At 39.3% G+C, this 12255-nt stretch overlaps 1 long non-coding RNA gene across 1 annotated transcript; it reads left to right on the plus strand.

Annotated features, from left to right (window-relative positions):
- Positions 1 to 2679: 2679 nt before the first annotated feature.
- Positions 2680 to 6603, plus strand: LOC134815688 (uncharacterized). Its single transcript, XR_010160274.1, has 3 exons — positions 2680 to 3148; positions 5480 to 5578; positions 5705 to 6603. It is a non-coding gene; the product is annotated as an uncharacterized LOC134815688 (long non-coding RNA).
- Positions 6604 to 12255: the final 5652 nt, after the last annotated feature.

Here is a 12255-nt window from a genome sequence, read left to right on the forward strand (position 1 = left end):
TGAGTGTTTATCACTGTAAGCTTCTTGTCCTTCTCTCTGACTTTCACATGATTGTAAGCAGACTTCACATCGATAACTGAAAACTTCTGTCCTCCAACCATTGAATTAAAGCATTCTTCAGTACTCGGTAAAGGATACATCTTTGTCTCTAGGTGCTTGTTGAGGGTACTTTTGTAGTCACCGCATATCCTTAACTTTGGCCCACGCTCGACTACTACTATAGGCGTAGCCCAGGTACTGCTTTCAACTTTCTCCAAGATATTCTGATCAACCAAGGACATCAACTCATTCTTGACTTTCTCTCGTTGAGAATACGGCAAGTTCCTAGCCTTTAAGAATACGGGTTGAGCTTCTTCTTTCAGCGTGAATTTAGCTTCGACTCCACTGATCTGTCCAATTCCAGGTTTGAATATCTTGTCGTGTTTTAAACTTTCCACGTAATCCGTGATCATCTTCTCAGTTACTATTCCTTCAGAGACTTGGTTGAGAGGGTATCCTTCTTCACTCTGAAGGTCTTTGTCAATCTTTGGCTCTTCGTCTTTACCAATCTTTGACTCTTCGTCTTTGTCAACAACAGACATTACACAAGACGACTCGCCTCTCATCTCACCTAAAACATCTACTGAACATTGAGAATTACATGACTGATCACACTTCACTACACTACTACATAACTTACTACATTTAGAGGGTACATTAGACACAACACGGTCTTTTCCATTGAATAGCTGTTCCAACCAATCGTAACCACAGAAAACTTGAATCCAAGTTCTGCCAAAGAGAGTCGGAAACGGTTCCTCCACAACATACAGCTCCATGTTCTCTCTACATTTACCTTTAAAATTCACTTTAACTTTCATCTTCCCGAGTATAGACTTAATCTCGCCGTTGGCAACTTTCAGAGTGTTCTTCGTCTTTACCAGTGCATCATACACAACTGACGAACTCACACGAGCACTCTCACACAAAGCTTGTACCGTTGTTACGCTCACACTACTGCCACTATCAAACTCCATATTCAAAAAAATATCATCATTAATAGTAACTTTAACCATTGGTTTCTGACAAAAAACATTATCAATTCCAATTTCAAGTGGTTCAATAACATTACCTGACACCGTAACGTTACCTGACACATTCACGTGTCTCACTGACCACTCCAAAGAACTATTGACATCTGGACTCTGACTCTCAATTTCACTCTGCTCTTCAACATTGTGAGTTTTCTTCACAACATAACAGTTCTTCTTGATATGTCCAGTTTTCTTACATTTGAAACATTTAGTTTTGCAGTCGTCCTTAGTGTGTCCACTCAATGTACATCTCGTACATACAACTGAAGCTTTGAATTTGTTCGGCTCCCGTCTCTCCCATGATACTCTGTTAACATCACTCTCGCTCATGTTCATCTGCGCTGCTTCCTCCTCTGTCTTCTCAGCAGCTAAAGCTAACTCTACCGCTCTCTCAAAAGTTAAGTTGGCTTCCCCTAACAGCCTTTTCTTCATTTTCACACTCTTCATTCCAGCAATAAATTGATCGAGCATTCTCTCCTGAAAGTTCTCAAAGTCACAAAAGGTTGCGATTGTTTTCAGTTTGTTGATGTATTGACCAACTGTCTCGTTCACTTGTTTGCAGGAAGAAAACTTATATCTCTGAAGATGTATTGCAGGTTGCGGCATCAAGTGATCTACTAACCTCTTCTTCAGGGTGTCATAGGTGCACAATCTCACTTCATCTGGGTTGCTCAAACTCTTGATTAGCCCATACATGCCACTGTCCAAGTACGATAGGAAAACTGCGGTATTTCCTTGAGTCGCATTCTGCGCATCCGTCCTTGCTGTTTCCACTGCTGCAGCGTTGCTGTTGTCATTAACGAGTTCCGGTATTGCTGGTACCGCTCTGAATAGCTGATTGGCTTGAGCGAACAACTCAAACCTCTCAAACCATGTTCTGCAATCTGCATCTGATGTTAAGAGTTCCAACTGTCCAATAATCCTCGTCGCCATTGTAACGTCTTAGCCGTGGTACAAGAGAAACAGGGAAATCGTGAATCAGGATCTAAACCTAGACCCTACAAAATATAATAGGTGATCAGTTATCAGTCTAAATATAAAATATAGTATCAATTTATAACAATCTCTACTTCCAGGAGCTGTTTGGAGTAATAACTAAAGACCGAGGAGGACTCAGATGTAAACATGAGTCCTCCTCGGTGAACAAGGTAGTACAGGGCAGGTTCTTGACATGGGAGACACAACGCAATTAGACTTTATTGGAACAACCTTATCTACAACTACAAGATGAGCCCAGCTCTCCTTAAATTCCATCTAAACTCGACAAAATAATGTGGCTAATACCCCTGCTAATATGAAGCTGTGAAGCTATTCGAGGACAGGAAACTTTTGGAAGACGTGCAACATCAACCACATCCTGGCTGTCTACTGTCTGTAGTGTAGCAAGAAACTCCAAGAGATACAACTGGAGGCATGACAACGTTCTGCGTGTCATAGCTGGAGCCTTGCTAGACCAACTCAAGACTTACAATTCCGCATTTTCCACGCCCTCCGACAAATAATCGTTACGATTCAAGTTGAAGAATGGGAGCTATGATGAGCTGAAGTTGAGGAAGGAGATGCCGTTTGAGAGGGCGAACGACTGGATGCTGATCTGGGACGAGGACACGATACAACACATCTACAACACATCCGAGAGACCTGAAATTGTAGAGAGAAGTGGTTCTGATAGAACTGACTTGTGGTGACCAAGTCGTGCGTAAATAAGTAAGGTACAACAGCTAGAGCTGGCATCGACGGGTGAGTTTGGAAAGCTCAGCTCTTTACGGTAGAGATTGGGTTACCAGCTCTACTCAACTGCTTTGGACTGACGAAGAGAACGAAGAAGAAAGCACTGAATGAGGCTGCTTTGGTCGCTCTTCAATGTTCTTATGCCATTTAGTTAGCCCGTGACAGCAAGAAATGGTCTACCTTCTACGAAATCGCAAGGTAGAAGCCATAAACTGCGAAAGCTGGACCCATAAAACATGCGAAAGCTGCAACGAGGATCGCAAGTACTGGTGGAATACACGTACAGTAATGGCTTGCTGACTAGATGTATAGATGGAGTTGCTATCGAACGATACAGAACTCAGGTAAACATCTAAACCTGTTATAGTTGATTTTTCTCATACACTTTATAGCTCTTAAATTAGAAGCAAATCAAAGCCTTCATGTTGTGTAACAGTTTGGTAGGTAGGGCGTGGATCTGTGAACTAATTATACTTGGTAATGCTGTAATTTAACATATTCACAGTACATAATTCTATGCAATCATGATAGCATCGGGGGGGGGGGGGGATCATATGCTTAGTACCGTGGTCATATTTTCTTCCAAAACACAGTTAGTACATGGCACATTTCCCAGAAAAACAGGTACATGGTACTAAGGGGGGTGTCCAATATTATGTCAAATGTATTTGCGACTGCTATAAGACATAACTACATCGAAATCCCGTCGACCTTCTTCAATCTAAAAATATCGTAAAATATTTCCATGATGTCCAATTTAGTTGACTCACTCAACCCCGACACCAAGGCATCCAAATCTTGTGGAAAGCAGATTTTGTGGCACTCCTGTACAATCAATTTGATAATACCCTCTGTCAAGTCATTATCGAGAAACGGCATTGATCCAAAGCTGATTTGATCCATGAGGTCTTTCAACGCTTTTTCAAAATTGTCTCTTTTGACAGTCTGAGAAAATGATCATAGTCGTAAAAATAATTCACAAATAATCTCCTCTACATATATAGGGACACCAGGTTCTAGCACATTCATAAATATTTTGTCGCTTGACAATTGGGTTTAACTGGATGGAACTAAAACAATCAGTCTTTCTTCCGTTTTAGAAAAGATATGCCTTAAACTTACCTGCGAAAGATTGAGCGACGTCTAAGTATTTTTTACGTTTCCATGGATACGGGCAATTCGGGGGTCTCCCGATAATCTGTAGATGGCTGAACTCATTCACTCTGCCGACTGCCTATATTGTCGATAATAATAATCTACATTACAATGTTTTATAGGGACATATTCACTGTATGCTACATTTCGAATCTTTTATTTGGTATTCTAGGAACCATGGAACGTTCTTTGAAAATCTCTAAACAGTTAAAATTGAATAGTTAGTGTGTCACTCAAATCAGTTATCTACACTCAGCTCGGAGCTGACTCAGCTCTGTACACACATTCCATGAGGAATTCCACATTCCATGAGGAATGTGTGTACAGAGCAGGCTGAGTCAGCTCCGAGTCAGCTCCGAGCTGCAGTAATCACCGTTGTAGCACGTGCGCGCGGCTCAGATCACGTTCTGGGTCACGGACAGAATTATACATCAGTTATAATACACCAGTTTTAATATAAAATACACTTCTTTCAGCAGTTCTTTCTAAGTTTGTCCGCGCTTCTCTTCCGGTTTTTATCACCGGCGTACTGAGGGGCCGGGGTGTTGACATATGTTACTTAATCAGCCGATGGGGCGGGGGGGGGGGGGGGAATTAACTGTATCGTTATTTAGCTTAATTATTCAATGTGTGATTTTTTCAGGAAGCTTCCGTTAAATCTTTAGTCTCAGGATTTAAGACGGCTTGATCTTTCAGTCGTATATAATATATTTCGATAATAATTAGTAATACTGACTCTGTGTTGATAACGTATTATGTGAACGGTCCATAAATCACTATAACACAACACCGGAACTTCGATATATTCATAAGTTCGTCCCGTGAATTTTCAAGTACAGACGGTAAAGTGAACTGTTTTTCGGTGGTTATTTCGCCGAAAATTTAATAAACACGAATGAAGGATGTTTACCGTTTAGAACACTATAATGTAGTATTAATAGTTTTAAGAGATCATATTATATACAAATGACACGTGACATGGATCAATCAATATAGCCACACACTTGTATTGGTACAATCGCTAGATTGTAATCGGGGATGGGGGGGGGGGGATCATACAATTAGTACCGTAGGTGACGTTGGGGGGGTCATATTTTCTTCCAAAACACAGTTATTACATGGCACATTTCCCAGAAAAACAGGCACATGGTACTAAGCCCAAAAAACCCATTTCACCTCTAATTTCAATTTTGAGTATTTTTGGGATTTTGAGTTTATTCCTGTTTTTGTAACTTTTTATTTCATCTAATTCGACTACATTGAAAACAAAACCCCTAGTGGGTATAATTTTCCCACTGTTTAATGAGCTGTTTAAAGCTGTTTATATACTAAGACACAGTTAGTACCGTGATTTCTCAACATTTAATACCACAGTTCTGTATAAATGTGTATATGTTTAGCTACGCTTAACATGTTTTTACGCTAAACATATTATATAAACTAATAAAGAATGGCTATGCCATAAGACCAAACGTATGGGGTAATTTTTTACATCTCTTAAATATAGATTATATTTTTAGGAGGGGATCTACAATTTGCAAAGACGATTTATTTTCGGCCAGAAATTTACGGAGTTCATTCGTCTTCAGTCTTGGTGCAGTTGTTTCTCTCACTATCAGGTATTACTATTCACTATTCAACCATGCTGCCTGGCTTGAACCCTGTTTGTTAAAACCTTCATGTATATTGCATGTTCATTATTTATTGAAAAATAAATCAGATTTGTGAACATTTCTTTCCCTCAGTGACGGTTCGAGGAGACACTGCATCGCAATGCTCGGTGAAGATACGGGGATATGAGGCTGTTATCTCTCTCTCAAAGTCCACTGCACGTCGTCACAGAGCCTCAATCCGATCAGAGCAAGCAGCAAAGATCAAAAGAGACTTAACGTCCAATGTCAGACAGAAAAATTTCGACGGAAAACTCCTGGCAGACCTCGGAGGATTTAGGAAAGTAAACAGACTGGCTGTGGTCCTAGTACAAGATGAGGAGAACAAGATACTCGCAATCTGTAAGACGAGTGACTCTACAAGGACTATGACGAAGCAGACAAAGTGAAGAAGACTCTCGACGACCGGAGCCTAGCAGATAAAATGATAGCCGTTGGATTTGATACGACATCATCCAATACTGGTGGAGTTCACAAAAGGGCATGTACTATTCTTCAGCAGCTCCTCAATCGACAATCGACAGATACTCAGGATGGCCTACCCGCCTGGAGACATCACGTCCTGGAGGCGGAGCTTGTAAGAGGATCTGCCTCCAAGCAACTGTTCGGTGACACAACATCACTCGAAATAACCCTTTTCAAGATCAAGAAGACCTCCTGGGAAGATCTCTATCTGCAGAACATCGTCCTTCCCGATATCCTTACTTGCTACAGGAACGACGTAGGATTAGGAGACCTTCTATCCTTCATTAATCACATCCGCCAACTCAACAACCAGCCCAGGAGATTACAATGAATTCCTAGAGCTTGCTAAACTAATCGAGTGAGAAAGCATAGAGATGAAGAAAGGATTCCTCCAGATACAATGACCTGGAGCTGACCACCATCCACCATGCCATATACATTATGAAGACGGCTCTTCTTCATTAGCTACCATTTCACTGGACGAAGAAGAGAAACGTGTTCACTTTGTTGTCTTCGTTTACTTGAGAGCTTGGTTCTTTCCTTGAATCTGCAGCCTCCGACGACATCCGTTTGTTACATAGTCTTCAGAGTGTAGACAGAGTATCAGCCATCACCACGACAGTCCTCAACAGGCACACATGGTACCTAACTGAAGAGCAAATCCCACTATCCTTGTTTGATAAAGACCTACCTCTAGAGCTAAGAAGTCTCCTTGCAGCAAGAATAGGCCAAAAAACTCTTGGAGCAATTCAAGTTGAAACTTGAAAATTTGTTTGATTGTTATTGAGCGTTATGAACGTCAATTAAGTCTAATTGATCAAAAATTATTTAGATATGTTTTGGTTTTATGAACCTCTTTATAATGACCAGGTGGTATGACCAAATAGGGATGTTGGTATAATTTCTCGTACGGATTAGGGTTTTCAACATATGCTCTGCGCTCTAGTTTGGGTTTGGATTTTAAATAGTCAATAAGGACTACTTGAAGTACGTGTTAACTGTTAAAGTATATTATGCGTTAGTCGAGTGTTGAGTGATTAATCATCTTCGCATGTTCAGTATATAATAGACCTTGTTGTAGAAACTTACTCTTAGTACGGTGCTCCGCAGTTAATGTCATTCTGTATTATACGAAAAATGCATAGCTAGCAGTAGCATGAGGTATGATAACCTCTCGTATCGAAATCTTTGAAATATCTAATCTAGTCTTATTACCTGGGGACCCTGTTTTTTAGGTTTTCATACACGTATCAATCAAGAATATTATTAAAATTAACTTAAGTCTCATATTAATATAACGACTGTTTGAGAACACAAAGCCCGGGGTTCCCGGGTAAATTCAAAGCTAGGAATCATGATTAGTGATTTGTGTATTTGGTACTGGCCATAGCACTCTCGTAAATCTATTTGTCAATAGTTTACGAATGTCTCCATCATTGATCATGTTCTGGACCCTGGTCATTAGGAAAGTTCGCACGAGATGGACCACGTTTTTTCCAATTTAACTTTAGAAGATTGTCACAGCAACAACTTTTAAGATAGGCATATGATATTTCACAAGTCTATATTTCAACTAATTGAGCTTCGATTAATAAAATTTGTGAAGCATTTAGTCGAGGGCAAATTGAGGCTAACGAGTCATTTTACATTTTGTATTCTAATGACAGCTTCCAAGTATGTAATAAAAGTTTAAACCTGTTCAATCGATTTGTCAGATCGAACTCTTTCAGAATCCGAAGTGAAGAGGGAAATTTTTCGCTAATTGAGAGGAAAATGAGGCTAACAAGTCATTACTAAGTTATGAATTATATTTGAATTATAACGTCTATCAGAGTATCCTCTGAACTAAAATTCATGAGATGGATGCTCTAGGTCGAAGGCTGGCCCAGCCGACCCCTTTTTTCCTTCTAGTTCTAATGGAGGGTAAAGTGAGGCTGACAAATCTTTTCTAATTTTTGAATTATGTTTAAGCAATAACGTCCTTTAAACTATCCTTTGCCCTGGTATACATTATATGGATACTTTAGGTCGATGGTAGACTCCACCTACCCTTTCTGTCTTTTGATGGAGGGTAAAATAAGGCTAACTATCAAGGTTTTGTTCATTTCTTGTTCTACTGCTTCTTCGGACTAGCCCTTCAAATTGTTTCTGTCTAACCTGTATTCATGATTAGTTGATAATCATATACTAACCTGACATGAGTTTTGAGAGGTGAGATTGAGGCTAACTCATGACACTCTTATTATAATATTTAATTTCTGAAATGTTGAGCTTGAAGAGGATGAATCAATCTTTATTGTTGACATATTAGATAGTCACAATACCGAACCTACTCAAAAATATACACAAAAATATACTTGTTAGCCTCATTTCACCCTCTCAAAAGGTGGTTAGCCTCATTTTCACCTCGAATATTTGAAGCTTAGATACCGATTAAGTATAATCCCAAGGAATTTCATGTGCAACCTTGATATCAAGTAACTTGTGAGCTGTTAACCTGTTTCCGTACATTAAAGTTGAAATGCGGTCGAATTCTTTATTAGCCTCATTTCGGCATCCTACAAGTAGACTCTGCGATTTCTGAAATGTTGAGCTTGAAGAGGATAAATCAATCTTTGTTGTTGACATATTTAAGATAGTCACAATACCGAACCTACTCGAAAATATACACAAAAGTATACTTGTTAGCCTCATTTCACCCTCTCAAAAGGTGGTTAGCCTCATTTTCACTTCGAATAGATCTCGATCAAGTATAATCACAATGGATTATACTTGCAACTTGGATATCATGGACGTTACACGAGAAAGTTATTTTTTGAAAGTGATGGGGCTAATTCGTTAGCCTCAATTGTCCCTCGCAGTTAAATCACTCCTACTGAGTCTAGTGAGTAAGCTAAGAGGTCGCCGGACATCTCATTTTAAAGCCGTATCGATTTTCTATACGCATACCAAAAATCAAATGCGTAACTAAAACAGAAATGAAATTACAGAAGTTTTAAATTTTTTGTCAAAAACCGAACTTTTAGGGGTGTTTCACTGTTTCTAATGACCAGGGTTACTGTTCTCTTTAAAGTATGTAATCAAATTATTCCCAATTATTAGAATATCTAAGTTAACATAGATTTTGTGATATGTCTACAACCTTTTTCCACTTGATTATATTTACCGGTGGACCTCGGGCTTTTGTAATCATTAACACGATTGATAGATATGGTGGAATTACATTGAATTGCATTGGTCACGTTTTTGCTGGGGAGTGCTCGGCTATAGTTTTACCGGGGTTTTACCTAATTCATCATGTTGTAATGGTAAAACCATGCAAGGACAGTCTGTTCTGTCAGGGTGCGCTAGATCGGAGAGTGAACAATTAAAATCGTGATTCTTTTGCTTTTATTCCTTGCATTGCCGCATGAATACTGATACTTGCCGCACAATAATAGTAAATACTCTGTTAAGACACATGACACAGTATAATTAAGTTGGCCTAAGCTACCACTTGTATAAAGGAAACCTTTAACATGACAATGAACACTGATAACAAGTAAAGTTGCCATTCTGTCAAAAACTGCCTTCATGAACGTTTAAAAAGTTACCGAGATGAGATTAATAATTTGTTATTATTATAATGTATTGTACAAACTTGCGCAAGGTTAATGGTCCTGTTGTCTTAAGTGTACACCCTTGCTGAGGAAAAAGTATATCATGGGTCTGAACGAATCTATTATATTACGTGTTTCTTTCGGTCGAATGTGATTACCGTCTTGAAAGTTTGCACGAAGTCGATCCTGTAAATGTATACTCCTTGTCTAGTAATTAAGTAATTTCTACAATCTCCATGTGTTTTTCCTTTTCAGACTATTATATATATATCACAGGTTACGCCAAATTATAATGACATCGGTGTGCTCAAAGAAATCATTGACATCACTGCACGAAGTCAATCCTGTGAAAGTATACTTCTTGCTTAGTAATTTCTACTATTACACGTGTGTCACGCCAAATTATAGTGATATCAGTGTGTAAAGTAATCGTTGACATCACTCCGCAACTGCGCGTCTTTTGGCGCGTATTTTGCTGGAATTCATCAATTCCTGGCTAGATCGGCGAGATGCGCTACTGTGCCGCGCCGAGCTGCCATGAATTGACATCGTCAATTAAATGTGGTTGTACTTAAAATGGTAGGAGTAAGACATTTTTATAGTTTTTCTTTCATCAAAGTTTTTTTCGGACATTAAGGGGCCATCTACTTAGGCAGGACGTCCAGCAAATATGGAGGGGGTGGTTTTGGAATTTCGGACAAATCCGGAAAGGGGGAGGGGGGTTCTAAAAATCCGAACGTCCGGAATGCGGAAATGTACGCAGAATTAATGAAAAAATCTCATTTATTTCAACTCTTTGACACTAATTATTTTGTAAGTTAGATCCTTGTATTTTGAACGAGAAGCCGATTCCGAGAGCAGCTAATGAGAGCCGAGACACAACTCGCATATATTATTAATATTATTTTCCTACTGCCTTAAAACTAATTCGATTGGATGGCTACTTAAGTACTTAAATTTTTAAATGTACTTTAAAAGTACTTAAATCTTTAACTGTGCTAAACTTGTTAGACACTGAAAGTAAATTTATTATTGTCTATTTTAAGTATAAACTACACATTTTATTAACAATGAATTTGAGTTGGTTTTATTTGTACTCTTAAAAGTAGCTTAAAAGTACTTTTAAAAGTAGCTGGAAATCCGGACGTCAGGGGGAGAGGGTGGTTTTGAAAATCCGGACACACCCGGACAGGGGAGGTTTACCTGGGGACCCCAGGCTATTTATGTTCATAAACATTAAAGAATAAAGATTTGGCGGAATGACAGGCTGAGCGCGGCCCAGTAAGAGGAGGTCTGAAAATCTGCGTTTTTGGTGGACGTCCTAAGTAGAAAAGAAGGCCCCTAAGCTTGCTCTATCCAGAGCCCTTGCGCTTGCAGTATGCAGTAGCGCGCGCCCGCCGCTTGACTTGTGAAACAAGCGCGCCCGAAGTGGCGCGAAAGCACATGGTTAGGTGAACCCCTAAGCTTCCAGTATAATTACAAGAGCTTCCTCGATAGTGACTTGTCTCACTCACACTGACCTCATTGATTGGTCACTGGTCAAAAAGTCAGTAAAACCTGTCATATTTCGGTCAAGAAAACGGCAGAAAAGCTAATTCTGCTCAAAATCTTCCCTTCTTTTCTGATAGTGATGATATACTGATAGAATTTTATCAATATTAAAGCTTTTTTGGTAATCCAGATACTCAACTTCCAGTTCCTCAACATGATGACTTTCGCCACTCACACTGACCTCATCGGTCAAAAATGTCACATTTCAGCAGAGGGAACGGCAGATAAGTTTCAAAATCTTCCAAAATGTTTACTTCTAATTATATTCTGACGAATTTCTGTTTGTCAAAGCTTTCTTTGGTAATCAAGCTTTCAGTACCTCAATCGTGTCTTGTGCCATCCACAGAGAACTCATAATTTGGTGATATTCAAGAAAATTCTTAAATTCAGTCAAAACAACGAAATTTAGGTTGCGGAAAGCTGAAGATGTCCTACCTGCTGTACGTAATTCTCATAATTTTCCTTTCATCAAAGATTTCTCCGGACACAAATAGCTTCCAGAACTTCGATGGTGACTTGTGTTAGTCCTCACTGATTGGTTTAAAAGTAATTTAACTTCGGCCGACATCTTCGTGTCAGTAATGGGCAATGGTCGGCGTGTCCAATTCCATGGTCCATGAAATAACAGCGAGGATGGATTTGATCTAACCGAAGTCCGAACCAGTTCTAGCTGCAGGATTTTATTTAATATCGTATATCATGTCGTGCGCGGCGCGACCAATAGACGATGGATTTAGCTCTACAAAAGGGTATCTGCGCGTTCCAACTTTTAAAAAAATTGTACTTCTAGATGTCCCGACTCCTGACCGTTGACAGAGAAATCCAGGTTAAATATAATACCCAGACACCAGTAACCGCAACAGTCACCCGCTTCATTTTATTATACTTTCTAGAAAGTTTAGTTATCTTAAATCCAAATATAATTTAGGTCTTTGCAGTGTTCACAGAAATCTCTTTTATGACCACTATACTGGAAATTCGGAGCAAACCTGAATAATAATCAGTCAACTG

This window comes from Bolinopsis microptera, chromosome 5 (genome assembly GCF_026151205.1).
Source record: "Bolinopsis microptera isolate Bmic1 chromosome 5, MBARI_Bmic_1.0, whole genome shotgun sequence".
In the NCBI taxonomy this organism is placed as follows: domain Eukaryota; kingdom Metazoa; phylum Ctenophora; class Tentaculata; order Lobata; family Bolinopsidae; genus Bolinopsis; species Bolinopsis microptera.